This window comes from Varroa destructor, unplaced genomic scaffold (assembly GCF_002443255.2).
Source record: "Varroa destructor unplaced genomic scaffold, Vdes_3.0 BEIS01000005.1, whole genome shotgun sequence".
Lineage (NCBI taxonomy): Eukaryota > Metazoa > Arthropoda > Arachnida > Mesostigmata > Varroidae > Varroa > Varroa destructor.
Window position 1 is genome coordinate 12,618,282 of NW_019211458.1, and position 21,831 is coordinate 12,640,112.

The 21,831-nt window shown below is 40.8% G+C and overlaps 1 protein-coding gene and 1 long non-coding RNA gene across 6 annotated transcripts in view; one reads left to right on the forward strand and one right to left on the reverse strand.

Moving 5' to 3' along the window:
• The window catches only part of LOC111251791 (uncharacterized), a 134,863-nt gene that overhangs the window by 14,201 nt on the left and 98,831 nt on the right, over positions 1–21,831 (forward strand). The window lies entirely within an intron of this gene.
• LOC147755291 (uncharacterized) overlaps positions 6,637–21,831 on the reverse strand; it is a 38,824-nt gene continuing 23,629 nt past the window's right edge. The window contains exon 2 of the long non-coding RNA XR_015328112.1: positions 6,637–8,752. This is a non-coding gene — a long non-coding RNA (uncharacterized LOC147755291). The remainder of the gene's footprint in view (positions 8,753–21,831) is intronic.

The window sequence follows — 21,831 nt, forward strand, 5'->3', positions numbered from 1 at the left end:
TATATATATATATATTAAGGCATTTACTCATTGTAGAGTATGTTGGACGCCGAAAGTCCCGAGATTTATCATAAAAACTCTGCGATTACTACTGCCGGTAATAATAACATGATATCAATATAGAAATGACTCAAATATACTATAATGTTTTAAGATTTAACAGATGATCCTAACCGAAAACAACTGGACGTCAAACAAACAAGGCTGCTAAATCTACACAAAAACATGCTTGTTATTCGTTTGCGATATGGTTTGATGTTATTACCAAACTTTGCCGGAATAACGAACCTATTGATTATTTCATATTGTGAGAAAATCCGAATTGTGTACCATATGCATCTGGTGACAGGTAGATATCGTGTGGTTATGATCTACAATTAGTGCGGATAGTGGTATAACTACATTCACAAGATACAATATTATCAACGAGATGATGCTAGATAAGAAGAGCTTACTCAACAAGTAAAATATATATAGTAACTCATATTGCCCAGATACCTTCGTCCAAGACACTTTATGACAGCTTAGGCATTTCAATAGACATAAGTCGTTGCACCGATGAATTAGAAAAGAAAGCGTAGATATCGAGTTTTTACAATTCGTTACGGACGCAGTACCGTCATTTAAAGAGATTTCGAAAATGGCGACCATATATCATCCTTACAGCCGTATTGCATAATGTAGAAAAATACGTAAATAACTGAATAAGATGGTTGTATGCTAGAATAGAAGAAGTTGCAATTCTGCGGTACCAAATTCACCACTAGAATTGACAATAAGGAAATTCTTTGCTTGGCCTTATCGCACACTTTTACAAGATTAATCATAAGGAAACCGTATGGAAGACGTACCTGTTCACGGTGCGTCGAGGCATCTACGAAGCCACCTGTTGCATCATACGATTACAGCGTAAAGTATCAGTCTTTTGATGAGCAACTGTTTTCTTGCGAAGATAACTTTTAGTTGGGTACGTTGAACAACGGCGCAGAAAAATTTGAGGAAAACCTTTTAATTTGTCTTGTCACCAGCTCTTCATAGCAGACCGAAAGCTCAATCATATACAATTGTCATAGGACTAAAATGGTGTTGTTAACTTTTTCTCAAATTACGAAGTGTTATCCAATTGCATTCATTATATGGCTATTCATACATGACTGCCTATCGCTTAGCACAGATCTTCGCCCGGCGACACCGGCATCTCCTATAGGTGCTACATGACCGAAGCTGGGATGAGGCTGGCCAGTGAGTCGGCCGAGCTTCGTTTGGAGGTTCCGACCACTGTTAAAATCAGGAGTTACTGGTCGACAGTCTAAAGGCCAAATTATAAATCTGTCCTAAGACAAAAAAAAACGATAAGCAGTCATGGGCCTGCAGCGGCGGCGGCGGCGGCGGCTACCAGTAACACGGTCTCAGAATTCTACTCTTCTGCAATTTTTCGACGTCGTCGTTGTCGAAAAAGTTTTAATGACGTCTCTTATGCCCAGCCCACACAGACAGGGCGGGCAATACACCGGCCGGAGGCTTAGGGCAGCTGGACGAAGAGAAAGCCATGACGGAGAGTTCTCCTAGCCGGGGCTGGAGCCGTCGATAACGTTAGACTCGCGCGCTGCTTTGCTTCCAACCCTGCGGAAGTAGTGTATTCAAGTGACGTAAATCCGCTTCGAACCAAACCACTACAGTAGTTTAACAACAACGACAATCTAGGTGTTTTGGCATATTTTATCGTTGCTTATGTGTCTTCTGGGCATACGTTAGGTTTCTTGATTACCTTATTAGTTAAATAATCGATAACTTGTCTCCTTGAAATGCTGATTTAGTGGCGAGAAGCTGTTGGAAACCAAACTATGTTCTATATGAGGCAACATTTATATATATAGAGCTACTTCGTTAGATACATCGTTTACTTCATTTTTCGGACTATAATGGTCTGTTCAAAATTGATAAAAGCTGGGATATCACCTATCCTTCGATGGTGTATATACTTAAATGGGTCAGTTAATGCCATTAAACAATAAATCGCATCAAAATCATCGCTTAGATATATGAAGCATTGATTGTTTACGGTTATCCCTGTCTCGGAGAAGGCTAAATCCATCACATCAATAAAACATGGCTCCTAACAGATTATCAGCAAAGTTTCCCTTGTTTTTCGAACCAATTCCGGCTGATGCAAGCCGACAACTCTATGTGCTTGCAAGTAAATATATAAAAGTTGATGCATTTGAAGATGTTGACTCACTAGACGAGCAGTATACGCCCAATTCGGTATTAAGCTCCTTATTAAGCCTACAAAACAATAAGCTCCGAAATATAACAAAGTCTTGTATTTTAAGTATTATATTGATGCTGTTAATTATCTATACTATGGAGCGTTTATGAGGCGTCTCTTAATTCCTTTCATTTTAGAAAGCGACCGTTATAGCTAGATAAATAAGCACGAGCACATGCTTGACAATTGTATTAGCGAAGCGCAACAAACACATGCTTCAAATTCAGCCGCAGCATATCCTGCACCACATAGGATATCGATATGAAACTATATTAAAGAGTGAAACTTTGCAAAAGGTATTCACTGATTCGCTTCACTTTCACGCCATTAGGGCACAATTCTACGTCCGGTATCGCCGTTAGACGTTCCATCGAACGACTGAAGGCTTGGAATCGAGTGTAGTGGAACCACGTCTCCCTAAGATTAGCAGGCAAACATGCATGTTACCCACTAAACTATCACGGGGACATGCATACCTGCTGCAAAATGAGAAATACTAGCAGGACGTAGTGTTAGCCCTTAAGGCATCCTACCTTAATGATGAATCTCAGGGGCTTAATAACAATAGTATAAGTAATGGTTTTACATTGCAAAAACATGATGGTAGAAACAGCGATAATTATTGCCAGCAACAAACACCTTGACTCTTGCTATCTGTCTCTGAAGGCCGGTACGGCGTTGCTCGAAGGCTGCATATCCATTGATTATAGTGCTTCGACAACCATTATGAGGCAACAGCTATCTCCATTATTTGGTTGACATCTATCCAGGAATATTTACCATGTTATATCCCCCGTCTAATCTTTTCTGCGCCCAGATGAAACGTTTTCGGATTACAGATTCCTGTTTTCCTTCCAAGATGTTAGGGCGAAGCTGAAATATTGCAGATTTTCGGGATGACTAATTTAATGTCTTATTAATCGGAAAAATCAAACGAGCTGAACTGCTGGCTTTGTTATGAGCTGTATGTAGATGCCTGTAGTGCCTTCAATCGAGGAGAGTTTATATGATCGACCATTGCATAGATCAGCGGGTTGTTATCTGGTGCGTGTAGGTAAGTGGTAGCTGCGAAGTAAATATATGACCCTCATCTTGATTTAACTAACATACATGTCTACCTCGTTTGGACAAGTGCGCTAAAGCGATCTGGTTATCATTTACGTCAGTTTATTATTATCGATAGCAGGCCTAAAGAACTCTTCTCGACACCTTGCCACAATAAAAATAGTTAGCAAACTTCCCATAAGAAGTTACATTAATAGTAAAGTGTCACTTGGATTTCATTCTAACGAGCGCAATAACAGTAGACAACTCATAATGAACCGAAAGCAGCACTAGCTTTTTCAATGGCCATTGCATTATACCTGATAGTTTTTTTTATCAAAAATAATGAGAAACTTTTGCCCGAATATAAATAAGCCGAGTAACCTCTCACCATAAACTACGCGGCGTGAAAAATTACGTCGCAATATCTTTAGGTTGCACCAAAAGATTTCCGATCCAGGTTCTTTTCTCCAACCTATTCTTCAGTTATATACGCACGTGGTCGAGCCTTGTACGCGTCGGTCGGCGTCATTGTTCCACACTCCGTTTTTTCGTCATCTTTGATAACACTGATGACAGTTCACCATCTCAAGCGTATTCACCACCTTTTTTCCTTCCTAGCTCAGCTGATATCCCGCTGACAAATTGACCTACTGAGGCAACAGTATCCGCTGGCTTTCTTTGCGGTCGATCTCCTTGACGCATGAGTCTTATTGAGGTGGGGCTTGCGCTCCGCTAGTCTTTGCTAGAATTATTATACTACGGTGAACTTTGCAGGACCGATCGTCCTTCTTCTTATTTTTAGGAAGATTTTACTTAAAATGTATTCATTTGTTTACGATAGAGGAGGTATACCCGGTTAGAGCTTTGCCAATCGTTCAACGCTGGGACTTAGCTTACCTGGTCTAGCCAGATTCGCATTTTCACTGAATTTGTGTGTTCGCATATTTTGCCAGTGCCAACCCGTCACAGCATCAGCATCTATAGGCTAACTTTAACCTAACATGATGTTGCTTAGCTAGGACAACGTATCACCGAAAGCGCAACACAGACCTCACAGTATACTTATATACATATGCGTTGTTTTGTCCGGCGACGGCCTAAAGCAGTGAGCCTAAAGCCGACTTGCCAGTCATTTGCGGATAGCAGCCGTCTCAACAGAAGCGCATACTTTTGCGGTATGTCTTTTGCAGCCTTATCCCATACTGCTCTTTCCCCCCAGAGCGCACTTTTCTTCTCATTCACTCTGTACCGGGCTTGTCTCCTTGCTCTCGCACAGCGTGTACATATTAAGGCCTCTGCACGACTATACAGAAGACGATAAGAACGAAGGCAAGAAGGCAGTGGGAAAGGTAGCATGTACCGCGTGTATTCTTGTTATACGTTAGAGGCGAAGCAAGCAAAGGCTAGCCAAGGCCAGAGAAAGCAACATATTGGACCCTAAGGACATCCGACAGGAAACAGCTGCCTGTAGGGTGACTCGTTTCTTGGGGGCGACTGCTTCTGCCATTGCACTTTGCAGTACTACAACGACATCAACACTACTATGAATACTCGACTCATGCGATTCAGCGAGGAAAAAGGGCCTGAATAAACGAACGGATTGAAAAATATAAAACATAGGTCGTCATTGTGCCATTGTACTGTATTCTACATATCTAAACAATCGTTTCGAGTGCAGAATAGACCTACGCATAAGCCTTCTGCTATAGAAATTAGATCTCCTGATGGCTGGGTGTGCGAGTGCATATAACTTTTTATTTGTGAGATATTGCTGATGTTTCCTTAGTGTTACTGCACTTCTGAGATTTTGCCGTATAGCGGAATGGCATATTAAAGGAGCACAAAGAGCTTACCAAATACACATTTAATTACAATAGTTAACATAAGTTTTCTTGCATTTTGAGTTTTGCCAGAGCTCGTAGATGTCCCTACTTTTATCACCCACGGCGTGCCTGTGGACTCATTACGATTCGATCCAGCACGACAAAGCCTGTAATAAACAAAGCGGTTTTGCTTCGTGCAAAGACACATTGTGATTAGGTAAAGGTTTAATTTGCTAGTACTTAGGACATTGAAACAAATTATTAAGTAAAAATCAGTTTATTGAGTAACATAAGATAAGACAGTCGTTATGACCACTAGGGATATGATCATAAATTGTAGGCGGATAGGACGTCGTTTCGTAGCACAGACTATCTTCATTACGTAAATGCCTAGGGGAAGAGCACCTGCAGCTATCAGCTGCAGGTCCTGCATCATCAGCGGTATACACAAACTAACTGAATATTCTTTAATAAAAGATTATTATACTTCCACCTTCATACTTAATGAATTTCCTAGTATTATTGATACTGCTGATTGATGTAATGGACTTGCCTTTTTACGATTTTATCTAGGTAAGCAGCGGAGGCAGCATAAAAACAGCGGTTGTTATTATATATATGTTTTATTAAAAAAAAAAAAAAATTGATTTGAGTAAAGCGCATTACTAGATCTTTATGTCTGGTGTATGTGTTCTGTATATTCTAGATTTGTTTTGTGATGGTTATCGGTACTACCAATGACAGCGAAAGGTCTCTGCTCCTGCCAATCAATCCTCAACGTAAGACGAAGTCTTTAGGTAGCGCATAATACGCCGGTCTTTAATGTGAAGGTTTTAGTTTGTATAATTTGATGTAATGTAATGTGATGAATGCAAATGGTGCACGATATCTTGAATTCCTGCGATTGTTCGAAAATTGCGAAACGGTGTTTCTATATATAGCTCTTGCGGTAAAAAAAAAGAGACATTGCTATTACTACGTGTGCATGTAATATCATTCTGTGACATTTGAGCTTGAAAGTAGAAGTGTTTACAACGTAATAGGGCAATTTAAATATATTTTACTTGTAATGGAAGAAGGCTCAACATTAGATATGTCAAAGTTTTACCGTAGCAGTTTATGGAGCTTGTAATGTATATCGGTCATATCCAAACTTAAAGATTACTCACTATACCGTAATCAAAAAAATGTACACTCCCCGCATACTTTCATGGCTTCTAGGATTGACGTTTCCTCTGTTCTATATTGTCTTCATTTTAAACGAAGTATGAAACTATTCGAAACCTCTGGGCAGTATAGCGATATACGTTATAGTGTCTTGCGAGTAATCATGCTAACCTTACACTGGTCTTTGAGATTTGGCTATATCCACTAATTTGCTAGCCGCATATGATTAGTCATCTCGTAAGACAAACTTTTTAAAGTTAGCTTTTTATTTGTTTTACTCTCGGAAAGCTTAACACTACTTCGAAATACAAAGAGACAAAAGACGACTCGACCTGTATTCATGTTTTTTTTTTTTTACAAAATTGACATGGTTTACAAAACTCTTTCCATGGAGGCGGCTTTCTATTAGCCGGTCCCAGCTAGATTTAAGACCCACATGTGGCTGGAACTATCACAAACTATTTGTATTCCAAGCCAGTACATTACACAGTATACCGAGAAAAGGAACAGCTTTATCTTCCAGCTTCCAGCCTACACTCATCCGTCTAGCCATTGTAAATCAATATCTTAGTGTGTCACCGCCCCCTTTCAATTACTGCGCTAACTGCCTGTTGTCTAGATGCTTCCGATAAGGGCCTTCACGCTGTTGCTGCTGGACTTGATGAAGTCTTCAGATAACTTAGTGCTGTGTTGCCAACGAGCGACGATTCTGATCTGACTGGAAAAAGCGCAGCACCACGTGCCTTGCGTTTGGTCCCTGATGCATTATGTCTAGAATTAGTATTTTTGCCTTTCCGGGAGTTCGTATGTGTGGCTTGCTAATAGTCGCGGAGTTCTCGTGGCGCTGTGTAAACATCGCTTTCGAATTCACCCTTCAAGTGGCCAATTTCTACTGCCATTTCCGTAGCAATAGCGGTGGCGACGAAGGAAGCTGGGCCGGCCTCCGGAATAGTGGATAAGACAGACACGGTGCGAACTGCGAATTCTTCTGAAAGGACTTAGATCTCACTGAGGCTTCAGCAAACTTCGTGCCACCGCCACTGCTATATCCCGAGTGACGAAGAATCTTTTGGGTTAGAGTTCGTTCCATACGTTCCGTGACTCCATTTGCCTCTACCGATTCCTATAGATGATCACAGCTTTCTAAGTCGGCCCTCCTTTCGTCGTTGACTTCCACAGTTAGCTTTTTCTTTCCTTGCTGGCTTCACGCCAATGCCTGTGCCAGTGCCTGATGCGTGAAACGCGTCGCGCTTTCAACCGCATCATGTTGTATCCTACCTTTTTCATCGTGTCCTCCACCTTTCCTGAGTCCGTTCTCTTCCATCTGCGGAAAATATTAAGTGTGATGTATTGTTTTCAAGCGAATAATTCCTCCATAAGAGTGTAACAGCTGTTAAATGCAGTCAAACATATGTAAGAGAGCTAAGTGGGCTACCTTTCTTCGCTGTAGTGCATTTTTGCATTTAAGTTTATCAGAACCTCAGCAACCTGATTTGAGCCATGCGTTTGAAGTGGCTGCCTTCACCTCGTATACAAGACGTGTAAGCAGACATCTGTGTCACTGGAAGTCCAAGGTTTTTTCATTAACATCTACGGACGCATAGTGAGTGTGATGAGCATGCGATAGTGCGACAAGTGAGCATGAGGTAGCGCTGACACTTGCACACACGCCGTAAAACATAGATGTCCATGACCCCTAGTTATTTCGAAACACGAATCTTCCACAGGTCTATTCTCAGCTACTTGCTCGGTGGCACTGTTTCCTACCGAAGAGCGATGCCTGGCCCCGTTCAAAGGGACAGGATAGAAAATCTAAAAAAAAAGAATGCTCTCGCAGATATCTGTTTGAAGTCTTCTATCTATAGAGACTGTACGCGAGTACCCTTCGTGCGTGCAAAATGCGCGTGTGCGACGATCCTTTTTGGATCGCATTGGCAGCCGTTCTACCTTTTTAGAATAGCTTTGTCGGTCTCCGTTCCAAACGTTGTTACAACTGATGCGGAGCAAAGAACGACTACACGGTGCCTTCCTCCTGACACGGTAAAGCATAAGTCAAAGTTTTAGAGACACCACACGATGTGCACACCTATTTAGTGTGAAGATGGAAGTGGCAGTACTGATGTTGGTGGCAATTTCAACGTACCCAGCAGCGGGACGATGGCTTCATATTAGCGTGTCACTTGGTCGGTGTTCCTACGTCCTACGTCCGGTGTTCAAAGGTGTGCCATCTTTGAGCTTCTCGACAGCGTTAGAGAAGAACGTTCCAACTAGACGATTGGTACAAGAGAAAAAGTCGACGCATTGCAGTCGTTGTTGTCACCGGGTGCGCCTGTCATCAGGAGAGTCTTCTATTGATAGATCGATATCCTTATTTCTTCAACTCTCCGATCTTCATAATTTTTCCTGCTTGCTTTCCCTCCTCCCGTCGGCTCCAGTAAGCTGCGCCCTGGAAGGTGGAACACGTTACGTCCATTAGTAGTCCCACTGGCAACATCAAGCGCTACCCGATGCTCCCAGTATTCGCTACATTCAGATTACCTTGATGGCGACAGAGAAGAACACTTTACTCTTCCATAAACATTGTTGTCGCTACCGATCGTTGTGTACACCATCAACATTACCATAGACAAGAAAATGGTCAAGCTTTGATTCTGCTACTGTCGAGTTGTGCCGTGAGCATGCACACTTGGCTTTTCACTGGATATCAAGGATGCAGCTACAAGCTAGGCTCTACTATTTATTCTACCTCCATTTGTATCCGATACATCTACGGTCGGCACCACCTGCGCCGGAACAATCGGTAGGACGGCTGTTCCGCAAGAGGCACATAGTTCACAGACGCAACTGCATGCGAATCGCAAGCTAGGGCTACTGTCGAACAGACTTGTCCCGACATCAACGATGCAGAGCTTTTCTTTATACCGCGTTCGTGCCCTTGCGGCCTGACGATGCGACAAAGACGTAGATTCGAAATTGATTTGTTTGTTAGCGCTACGGATCAACTGCGCGACCTCGTTACACTGTCAGTTTTGAATGTTATCACCACTACGTTTATGTGCTGCCTGTTTATCACGTCGGGATAAAAAGATAGGGAAAAGAAACTTTCCAAAAACTGCAACGTACTGACTAACCAATAATTCATTTGATCCTCGTGGCAATCGTGTATGTGACATGTTGATAAGCATAAGTTTAGAATTGGGGCGCACTTGAAAGCAGTGAGTATCGATTGGCGCGACTGTTTTTTTTGCTCATACATGTATATTTTGAATAATTATTCGACCTCAAAGATAAGCTAAAGAGGCCCTTAATTTACCGATGTCACATCAGTGTATCTAGTCCCAATATTACCATAAACAAGCAGCAAATGATTTCAGTGCACTGGGTGCACTTATTTAGATAGTAACAAGCGATAGTAGCAAATAGCTATGAAGCAGACAGCCGGCGAAAGATTCCGAAACGTTAAGGCTATGAAGGCCTCGCTGCAATGAGCGTAAATACAGAATAGTTACTTCAGCAATTGAGCCGAAGCTACAGCAACTTCTTCACTAATGGCAATCACGACACACAAGCAGATCTTCATAGATCCATACACATATACATGCAAAATCCTGTACACTCTGCTACGATCTGTTATATAGCCTTAAAAGATATTTGTCCTTCCTTTCTATAATTGTCTCGTGACCCCGCAACATAACGACACACAACAGTAACTTACTACTTGATATTCAGATTCTGTGTTGGCGTCGTTACGATCGCTCCTTGTTAGAGAACCGAAAATAACAACGAGTGGCGAGGCCTATCATTCGTCTATGGCTAAGTTGAAGACTTTCGACTTGACAGTCTACATCGAGCCGTAACCTTCTCCAATCAATTGCGTGGCTAGCGGAGGGGCCTACGCTATGTTTAGTTGCTTGGATAATATTGTTAGTAAACTTGAACTTATTATTAAGCAATAACGACATTGAACATTCATTTTCTTTACCCCTTTTGGATCACGTCTAAGTAAAAGCAGCCGACCCGTCTTTCGGCGCTGCTTTCTTTGAATTGTGTCATCACAAAGGGATTTCGCAAGCGGAAAAAGGAATGAGGTTCAATTTCAAAGATACACATAACAAAACCACTTGATAATATTAGCATGCAGACGTATTTATTGCGGCGAAAAACCTATGATATGAACCTGCAACGGGGACATACGAGAGAAATCTACGATCCGAGAAAATGTTATAGAAGAGATAAGGAACAATGTAGTACGAACAAAATCAAATGTATCAAAAAATTGTTTCGTTATACCATTGACATGAAGTTATGCCATAACGTGCCTATCCGAAAATTCGTATAATGGCTAGGTCTCTGACTGCAACACTGAAAGCTAGTGCTTCAAATAACGCGACCGTTACAATTCGTTGATGAGATGCGCGACGCCTGTTTGTGTAGTGAGCTAAAAAAACTTCCATTGCTTCCATGACAATCTCCATTAAATGAATCTGTTGAAGATCTGCGAATTTTCTATTGCTCTTACTGGACTTTTATTTCCTATCAGTCACAGAGTAGGTACCCTAAGAGAACCCTTCGCGAGAGTCATAAGGCAAGAAGAGTGGCTCGAAGCCTCTCTTTTTGTCTTATGATTGACTTTTTTTTATCCGTCTATCTTGAGATAGACGGACGAAAACAAATCGTAAGTGAGGCATTAATTAAGATTGATATCAATATGATGCCGCCTCATGTGAATTGATCGACAATAAAGGGACCGCGCAGGCCAGAACAAGCAATCGCTCCGTCGAAAGGATGCCCTTCTTTGAGTATAGTGGTTGTAAAATGCGAGGCGATGTGTGTAAGTGGTCAGAGCAGTAATTACGTCAGGCGTGACGCGTAAATACCGGCAACATTAGCCGTCGTATGGAAAACCACGTGTTCATTTTGCAAATGTTACTATAATCGAAGTTAACATTAGAGTTAACGAAGCAAAGGCCAAAAGGCAAGACGCGTTTGGTCTCTAGAAAAGGAAAAAGCAAATAGGAAAAAAAGGCGCTTTGATCAACTTCGATTATGTACGTTCTGTACGGTTGGATATATTGTACCGAAAGTGCAACCAAACGCAACGTCGGCCCGTATTGGGCATTTGGCAAATCGTACATGTTTTTTTCGATTACAATTTCAACGACGTCCTGCTGTTGGATAAAAGTAAATGCGATAACAAACGCGAAATCAAAAGTACGCACACAGCGCAAAAGCACCGTTATCGAACGATAACGGTCGTAGATAGTCGAAAGGTGAAGGTTTCCCACTGCTCCAAGCATGTGGAGACAACAGCGCCAGCACTATCGAGCTCCAATTGCTATAGGAAGTGCAACAGCAAAAATGAGCAAAGCCTTTATACCGATTTTTCATCTGTGGCAGAGTGAATAGTGTAACCATGCAATAGCTACCGTTCGGAAATTTAGGGCTGCTTTTTTAATTAAGAGCCGCAGTCACATTGCGTCGTCGGATCAGCCGTTCCGGACATCATAAATCCCTAATGACACATATCAAAGATGATTCAGTTCAAAGGAGGGCGTGTTATCCTGAACAGCTCTTTACAGGACTATACTGTCTGGTTCGTCCACTTGAAAAGTAGATTTCAACCATCATAGGTAGAATTAATTACATGAAATCAGGTTGATTTAAGAGTCATAATTCTTTCAAACAGTCTCTATTTGTATTTATCGATCAGAAACCAGTATACGATGTTCCTGTGCTTTATAGGAACACCTTCACGATGGCTGTCGTTGACCAGCATGAGGCTCAACGCTTTATGTATAAGGGGTTCTGGTTTGTATTGAGTTTTGGGTCGATTTCTATTCGCGGGCCGTAAAAATCATTTTGGCTATCTCTGACGTATGTGTATACGCAGAAATAACATTACTTAAAATAGTACAAGTCGGTAAGAAATCAAGATTGTGATTACGAGAATTTCCTACTCGCTAGAAAACGGTAGTTTTACTCTACTGGCTAACTGGCAGCTTTTGATGACTGTTCCTACACAAAAATGACATTTTGGTGAATATTACAAGTATACCTAAAAAAAAAAAACAAACGACGTATATTCTTTCTATTACACAGTATGAGAATCTACCAATAACGATTTTGGAGATCAAATCTGCGACCTTTACCTGCATGTCTTCGCAACGCATAGAACCCCTTCTAACGCCGCGCTATACATAGCCCCTATGAAGTGACGTGATCTTTTTATGCAGCCAAGTATCACTAAACGAAAGTTGCAGTATACTGTTGACTATGTAATACTGAAATACCAACAAAACGATCGCTGCATAACTGCGTTCCGCAAAAATCTAAAGTAAAAAATTTATCGTGATGATCCAACAAAAATGATGCTTCTCATAAGAGTAAAGGAGTAGTGTGAGAAACGAGATATCTTCTTTAGCCGAGTAACTTGGACAGTGTTGGCTGTTCATGAAACTGCAATAAGACTAAATGCTCGCAAATAACATCAATACGCCTAACAAATAGCAGGTCCAGTGGCCGCCGCTTAGAGGATGTGCGTGGTTAACGGCCTCGATGGACCGATATCTGTAACTAGAATGAAACCGATTTATGTACGGAAAAGAACACAATCGTCAGAGACTTTGTGATCGTTGGTGTAGCAGTTTGTTGTCTGCGAATTAGCCAGCGATATTATCACGTACAGTATATGCACGGAGTCCTAGTTTTATCATGCAGCTAGCTGTACAGGCGGGTCAGCGGGCACGAACGAAATGGCCAAACGATTATCATTTCTCAAATGGACCCACCGAAGTTTATAAACATACATTGCTGCGGCTATTCTCAGACGCACAAATTGCCAGAGATTGAGCAGGAAACCGAGCAAAAGAGGAGATGTAGAATGAGCTAGACGTACGATGGTCTGTCATTCTGTTTCTATATCAGTACGTGACAAATAAGCCAGCGAGGCGCTCGCAGGTGAATCTGCATAGGTCTGTTGAGTAATGGTAGATATGTTGTCAGCTTTGCAGTCGTTTGAAGTTGAATTCAACGAATTTTCATTAATACTTCTATTACAAATCGAATAATATTGCATTAACGTGCAAGCTGTCCAAGTTATTGCTGTGCATTTTCAAAGGAACTTTCGGTTACTCAGATAGTGAACTATTGGCCTTCACAACCTGCAACTTTACGTTATTATGTTTCATTGTATTATAAAAGTTGCTCTCTATAGCTAGAAGTATGTTTCATATTTGCCCAAGATCCTATACTTTCGTATCTAATTGGCTTTCCGCCGATTTTCCCCACAAAACCGTTATTGAATTACGAATAGAGCAGAAGTGTCAAAATTACCCACTTTTTCCGGGTACGATTGAACCTTCAAGGTTTGTACTGTATATTGGGCTATCAACTGCTCGTCGCTATGAGTCTATGAACCTAGTATATTTATTGGTAGTATGCACGATATTATTATTATTTGACTGCAAATAGTATTATGCTCTTCGAATCTATCTACCTACCTATTTTACTAAGTACATATATATATATATATATAGGTCACACATGGATCAAAGCGTCAGTTGTTGCTGTGGCTGGTGAGCTGCCATCTGTGATTGGCTATTCGATTCGGCTGGCCAACCCGCCCGAGACGTAAGTGACGTATGGATGCATGTACTCCAGGCGAGAGGGTTGTTCTATTTTGCTTTAGGTTGAAGAGGGGCCTAGTTATAAGGGCATTGCCTGCCTCCGGAACCAGCACCCCGGCAATGACGGTCGGTTACGTCTTGTCTGAAAAGGCATCCAGTTGCATTCGTAGCTGCTTTCTGTGTTCGTGTACAAACGAAAACTATAATACAATGCACATCTCCACAGCCAGTCGTTGAGAGACGTCGATAGACGGTATAGAATTAGAAATATCGCGTCTGGTCAGCGCAGAGCAACAACTTGCGAAGAGCAGGACCATATTGTACGGGGCGGGGGGGGGGAGGGTAACAGCACTAATACGTAGTGTTCAGTTAAACGGTCAGGCCAACAGTCAATGAAGTTCGCGATCCGTGCAACCCCTTAGGATTTCTCTCTTGCAGTGTCTTTGTGCTGATGCATCCGATAGCAATTCAAATTGCACCGTCGCATTTTTTCTGCTCCTTGTTTTAGTCTTATGTTTGTTAGGGCGGTGCTATGTCTTTGTCACATGATGAGAGTTGTCGATGCAACGCAGATTTATCGACAAGCTTATATATACGTACTGCCGCCTGTGTGTATACGATGTTTTTCGTTTTTTAGGTTTGATACTTAAGCTGTTGGACATTCTTTGAGACGACTGACTTCTAGTGCGAATCGGAGTGTGTTTATATCAGGCTTCAAACCTGAACCGCCAAACATATCTAAGTTTAACAGGCGAGCACGTTATTCACATTACACGTTAAGTGATAGATATATATACAATGAACAGGGCTTGCGTTTAATTATAACTTGTTGCTTACACGCGCGGATATGCATGACATTTCAATAAATTAAAAGAGATCAGAGTAAAGGGAAGATAGTTATGAAAATTCTGTGATAAAATAAGGCCAAAAAACGAGGCTTTTGTGCAAATCATAATGTATTACTGCTTGAAAAGTTCCTGTTGTCTGTATCAAAATATTAAATATTAATGAAACAGGCAGACGCAAATTGTTATAACAAAAATAGTAGCAGCCGCTTTTGAAGAATGAACGTGTACTATCGTATTATTATTTGTATGTGTATGATGTAGTTTATACTCTTCATACTGGTATTTTTGAAAAAGCCTGGCAGTTTTTATTAGACGCAATTGAGGTATGACTTCGATAAAAATATGCTACCAAATTATTGTGCCTCTAGTATCCGATACAGGATTAGCGGAAGACAATGTGCTCCGTTGGATAGCATAATCATTGTGGTTTCGAAGGAAAAGACGATTATTTCTACAATTCTATTTGAAACGAATATCGCTCGTGAACTGCGCAGCCGTAGACACGCCAATTTGTCCTTCATCTCCCACTCAAACGTATCCAAATATTCTGTGAGCGCGTGAGATAGGACGCCGAGTTGATTGGGGAAAAAGCTAAACGGGGATAGCTTTTTCAACAGCTGGAGGGGCTTTTAAGCTTAATAGAAGTTAGTCGTACAAATAGACATCTAGACGGAACGTATCCAAGCCAGTTACACTCGATGTATGCATCAAGTTATGATTTTATAAGAATATCTATGTGTACACAGATTGGAAACATATTTATTACCTCTGGCAATGATCCTCGGCAGAATAGCGAATGGCATATGTGTATTATTTTACAGAGTGGTCTGAATCATCATGAATGCCTCATACATTCTAGATAACTATCATAATTTAAGTTCTAGATAATAGAAGTAAACAGGGTCAGAAAGCGAGATAAGGATTAACCTTTGTACATGTAGGGAAGCATACATAAACTTTGGCAATCCGAACACGTAAGGATCGCGAGAACTAGGAAGTGGCTTATGGGCACTAATGATTATTCAGCTATCTACGACTGTGTAGCTTTTTTGTAGACTGAGGTAAGATTACGAAGGTAATAGTGATCTGGATTATGATTGAATCAATACAATCGGGTGGGCATTTTCTAACATATCAAACCAAGTTGGAATAAGAGGCCTCGATGTGTAAACCTTCTTATTACATTAATCAATGTCATTAGTGACAACAGGTCGAGCGATAATGGAAAGCGATCTATATAGTGGCGGAGTTAAGGTCATAAGGCATCGTAGCGTCCAATCCGGCTCGGACACAGCACGCAGGCACATACATATTCCAACTAGCTTTTTTCTCTTGCTGGCCTATCTTTGTCTATCGAAGCACACTGGTTCAGTTTTCTGGTGCCATATGGTGACTTACTACCTAAAGAATATGGAACGATAGCGCTATCCCTGATTGAATGGATAAAATAAAGGTGAAGTTAGCTGTTACAAACTGCTTCCAGTAGCGCTATATTTAACCGTTTTCATTGCTAAAAAATAATACGTTTAAAGGCTAAAGCGAGAAATCGTAAGGTGCTATTTCAAATTAGGTACGACAATACGGATTACACTCTTAATGATATTTCCGAAGTTTGTAGAGACTACTGATTCCGCGTTAATAGGTCAGATTGAGCTACCGATTTTATCATTTGCCTTCAGTGATTTTGTTCAAGTTATTTATTTAGCTGACAAAGGCGATGAGGAACGAAAGCCATCAAAGTAACGAGGCAAATTTTTGGGCTGTAGTCGTCATTTTGTAATACATCTGTGGTATCAGTGTTTTTACAGCGACTGAAGCCGCTTTCCAGTATAATGTAATAGAGGTCCAATCACATTCGATAGCTGAACATTAAAATAAGCAGCGTTGACTGGATAAACGCTTTAGTAGTACGTCAATATTTCTATTAATATCTGCAAATGTGCATCCGACATACATAGATAGCTGTTGGGGAGGAATTCATTACTGTATTACGCCAAAGATTCTTTCGATCTGTAGTAAAATCTACGCTTTACCTAATGGTGCATTATTGCCACAGGAGCCCATGCCCCTTCCATACTCGCGATTAACAATGGAATCCGCTCTGCTTACATTATTTGACTAAGCCTGTACACACCTGAAGTGAATCGTTTCAACCCGATTCTACACTTCATTTCTAACCCTAGTTGACCTGGGGCAATAATAAAGCGATATTTGGTTGTGGCCATTGAATACGGCTAAAAGGTGACGCTCATACTAAAAAAAGACAGATAATCAATATTTATCACTCACTCAAACATAATATATATATATATATATATATAATCGCATTCGATCTCTAAAAGAAAGCAATTGTTCAGCTACTCAGTGAACAGTGAAAAGTGTAGATACTATGCCTCGTCCAAATTATCATCTTTGACCGCGATGATCGACGATAAAAAGTTTATATCGCAACCCTTTACTACCCACAAAAATTTCTCAGTCGCTCGTTGGGTACAGGAGCAATACATGTTTGTACGTAAAAAAACTTTCCGAGTTGTATTCAACGATTTACGCACACTTTTTGGTCTTTTGTAACTGTACAAAGACTAACCGGTTCTAGCTTTGTCGTCCTAAGGTCATACGGGGAGGCCAGGTAGCGACCAGAAATGCACTACAGAGTTACTGTCCGCACAAAATAAACCCGTGGCTATCTGCCTCCACAGCAGTCAATCAACTCCAAAAAAAGATTCACATAACAGGTTTTACCTGCATTGAAAATGCCGACCACGAGGGTATACACACCCCTCAAGATATATATAAATGAGGCTTTTTTTGTAAAGACAAAGTAGAACGTTAAGCGATGACTAGGTGCATCGGTGCACTAGGTGCACTATTTTATGGTGTTTACGTCTCTATATAAGTAGAATTGCTTGTGGACTATCATTGTTATTGCTATCACGTTTCAGGCCGTCTCTGTAACTGATTTGCCTCGTCCGCCCCGAAGTACCAAATATTCCTAATGAATTTTCCAGAAACGTCGAGGTTGACATAGTTGGGTTAACAATCTGCTACGATCACAATCAACCCCAAAACTTTCAACTATTATTAATAAGCTACAAATGGTCTTAGGCCGTTCGTTCTGTTCTGTATGTGCTTTATGTACTGTAAGTCTAGTAATTGATAAAAATCCACCAGTTCGAACAAGATAAGAATGAAGCGAAAAAACATATTGAGAACCAGACAGATGCGGGTTTGTTATTATGTGATCTCATGCGGGCGTACCAGAATAATAATGCCTCTGACTACCCATTATAATTTCGGTACTGACGTCTCGAATAGATCCTGTACAGCGATCTCCACAACATAACACTCCCTTAAACATTTCAATCAATACATAGCTTAAAATTTAACGTCGTCCATTGTACTAGCACTAAATAAAGAACAAAGCGAGTTTCTTCCGAGCAATTACTTCGCATAAAGTCAGCGTTTACGAACAAAAAAAAATGCAGAACAATGTCACATTACCCCGGACCCATCATTAAGGTGACCGCTTGCCACGAACCGTCCTGCGCTTCCACGCGTTATCGCCTCTCTATTACCCTGCCACACTCATTTTTCGATATAATGGTAATGTAATTTTCTGGTGTTTATCGAAAGCCTGTTTAGCGCTTTGCCAAACTGAGCCGAGAAAGAGGGCGTCAAGCCTGTTACGATTTGGGTTTGAACCAGATCTCTATTCTATTGGCACACACCATTGGCAACGAATGATTGTAACAACGGACTTGTCTAGGGAAAACTGAGAATCTGCCATTAATGAGTTGCCTGCCCACAGCTCCTACGACCCTTAGGATGACACGGTGAACGTGAATCAATAGGCCTCTTGTGCCGTAACAAGTAATGCTAGGTTGGCAGATGATTACCCAGTTCGTATAAATAAAAACACTCATGTTATTTTCATATTTTGTTCATTTCAACAGGCCCAGTGCATAATTTGAGTCACACTAAGTAATTTAACATATATTTGTTAATTCATTCATTTTTTTTTTTGTTTACCATGTTAGTTATGAGGTGTGTCAAGTTTTGAAAGGGCAAGCGTTTTACTTTGTTACGACTGTCGATATAAAAGGACTCTAGCTAAATAGCGATAAGTCGGTGGGTGCCATTCGTCAGACTTATGGCAGATACCGTAATGAATTCTCTTTTGAAACGTGTAATATTTGCTCATTATATAAATGGCCGAGACTAACGGCTAATTGCTGTTATGAGTATACCGAAACGCTTTAAAACTAGCAGAGTGACGAGCGGTAATGGTTTTTCTTGCCGTCCTTGACCGTTAACTTAACTTTTGAAAACTGTGTCATCCAAGCATGCATACACTGAGCAAATAGTATCTAAACTTGAAACAATATCAGATAGTTGCCATAAATATATATAAAAAAAGTCTACATTACACTTAGCTAGTCTCTAAAAATATCTTGCACTGTTACAATCTATTTGTAATTATAATTTGCTACCGCATCAATTTTTCCATAGTAACCAGATAATCGTGTAGTAGTAGTAGCAGTAGCTATGTATGATCATGACCGTCGCAAATGCGGCTAGTGCCTATATGAATGAGTAGTGCGTGCATATACATAGCCTTCGGTCAAATCGCAAGTTTTGTCAATATTTGATCATGGCCTCCCAAGACGATTTGCTGAGGCATCTACTCCCTTCTTCCAGAATCGTTCGTCCATCGTAATTAGGTCCAGAAGTTTGTTTCTAAAAAAAAACTGTATATGTTAATTTTCTATCCAAACACATATTGTCCTAACCATTCGTAAAAGGATTACACAAAAAATGAACCTTTCTCATCTTATTCGCAAATAGCAGTCTCACAACAGCAGCAAACTTAGCGGGACTGACATTTGTCTCCGATTTGCTAAAACTATTAATCAAGTGATTTCACACGGGCAGTTATCAACGCTTTTCTACTGCCTGATCTATATAATACGTGCAATGCAACCCTGACGGGACCCATACTCGCTTTTGGTAAAGTCTTCAAAGCGGCGGGTTCGGTCTGGTAAATTGACCCAAAAGTTGACCAGATGATATAACATATTTCATTTTGGGCCTACCTCGTAGCTATAAAGAGAGACAGGAGTATCAAGAGTAACTGTATTTTGTCCTCGGCTGCCTTACCTGTATCAACAACCACGCTATTAAATATGTCAGAAAGTTCCCCTGTTGCGATATTGTGAAATATAGCCCATTTCAACACGATTACCTCACAAACTACGCCTAATCAAGGTGGTAGCGTAAATCATGCTCTAGCGATTGTTCCCCGCCCTCGACCTTTTAAATAACAAATTTTTTCAAACGACCCGACCAGAGTACATGAGACGCATCAATCTGTTCATGTTGGCTTATGCAGTTTTCGTTGACACAAAATAATAAATACCGCAAGAACTATAGCTGGCGCCAGTTTCTCCATAAAAGTGCGTGCACGTAAAAACATGTTGGTTGGCCCATTTGGGCATACAAAAGTGACACGACAATAATTTATCAAAGTCCAGTTATCGTTTTGTGTCCCTGAAGTCTGTTATTATAATCCTGATGTCATACTAGACCAGTCTAAAATTTACTATTTAATATATGAAAAAAGACAGCTATTTTGGCAAGCTTTAATTAGCTAATGGAATTTAATGTGTGCCATAGCGTTACTCAGACGGGCTTTTGATTGATCCTAGAGAACCGTTCGTTGAAAACAGAGAAACCTAGCTAGCAAAAATTAAACAGATTGACTAAAAAGCGAAATCAAGATGCTAAGAACAAAAAATGTTTCTCCTGATATCAACTAGACGCCGTTTGGCTTCGTAGGCTGATCCTTGTTATTTGCCCTGAATGGAATAGAGCGCATTAGCAGGAGTCAATATCTTAGCTAGCCGCAGCGAGTACATCGACGTCAGTAATAAACAAGCGGACTCGTATTCTCAAAAAAAAATAAATAGTACCTTAATGAAGGCCCGAATTTTCATACCTTTGTTTATAAATAGCCATCATTGGTCGTAGTATTACATTGCGAAAGTAATTTACACAGCAAGAAAAATCCGTTCTATGGAGCGCTCGTATGCTTTCTTCAGTCCGATACACATGCAGATAGAAGTGCGACAATTTTCCTAAAGGAGACAATTACATGTGCGGAACTAACTAGTGGATGTAAGAACTTTTTCCTAAAAAAAAATAGACAGACAATCGATCCTCTAGCGGGGTAATAATATATATATATGCACTATTCCCAATCCCTTAATAAGTGCTGCTTTTGTTACGTCAGTTCCCTTGCTATTAGTCATGTTGAGTTTCTCAAACTGGCTATAGAACGCACCTACTTGTGTATATTAGCCTTATGGAACCCATGATATATGGATGCACAAATATAGAACAAAAGAAAGATCGAGCCGGTCAGCCAGCGTCAGAGAGCCATGATGCTTTATGGTCCTGCCATCGAAGATCTTTTTAGGCGGATCCACTAGTCAAATGTCTACTTCTTTCTATTTGCGATGCTTCCTGCAAGAAGTCACGCTTACAGCTTGCTGATGGTTGGTAAGGCAAAGTTGATTTGTTAAAGGAGTGTGTTTTGTAAGCAGCGACAACTTCAAAGGGGAATTGGTCTATGAAGGGTTCATTCAAATCAAAGACAGGGAAAAACGGTACCATTAAGCGGAGAAGGTTCGATTTTGTAATGTGATCAGTTGAGGGACCGGGATTTAAGGACTGGAAAAGAATTGGTTTTGAAACTTGAAGTTCGTATCGTTTCAGCGATTTATTTCTGTCTGAGTTAAGACTATCCACAGGCATCTTTTGGGGTTTACACGGATCCTGCATCTATAGGTGAATGTAGAAGCGGTTGCAATTCTGTAGGACAATTACGGCCAGCGCACCTATATATGTAGTAGGCCATTTCCTAAAGACTCCGTATAAGACACCTGCGTGTATTTCCAGTGAAGGTGAAGTCTCTTTGCGGAGATGCATGATTCGTTTGTGAAAAAGACCGATGAGTCAGGCAACTTTAGGGGCGTAAAGAAGCATGCACC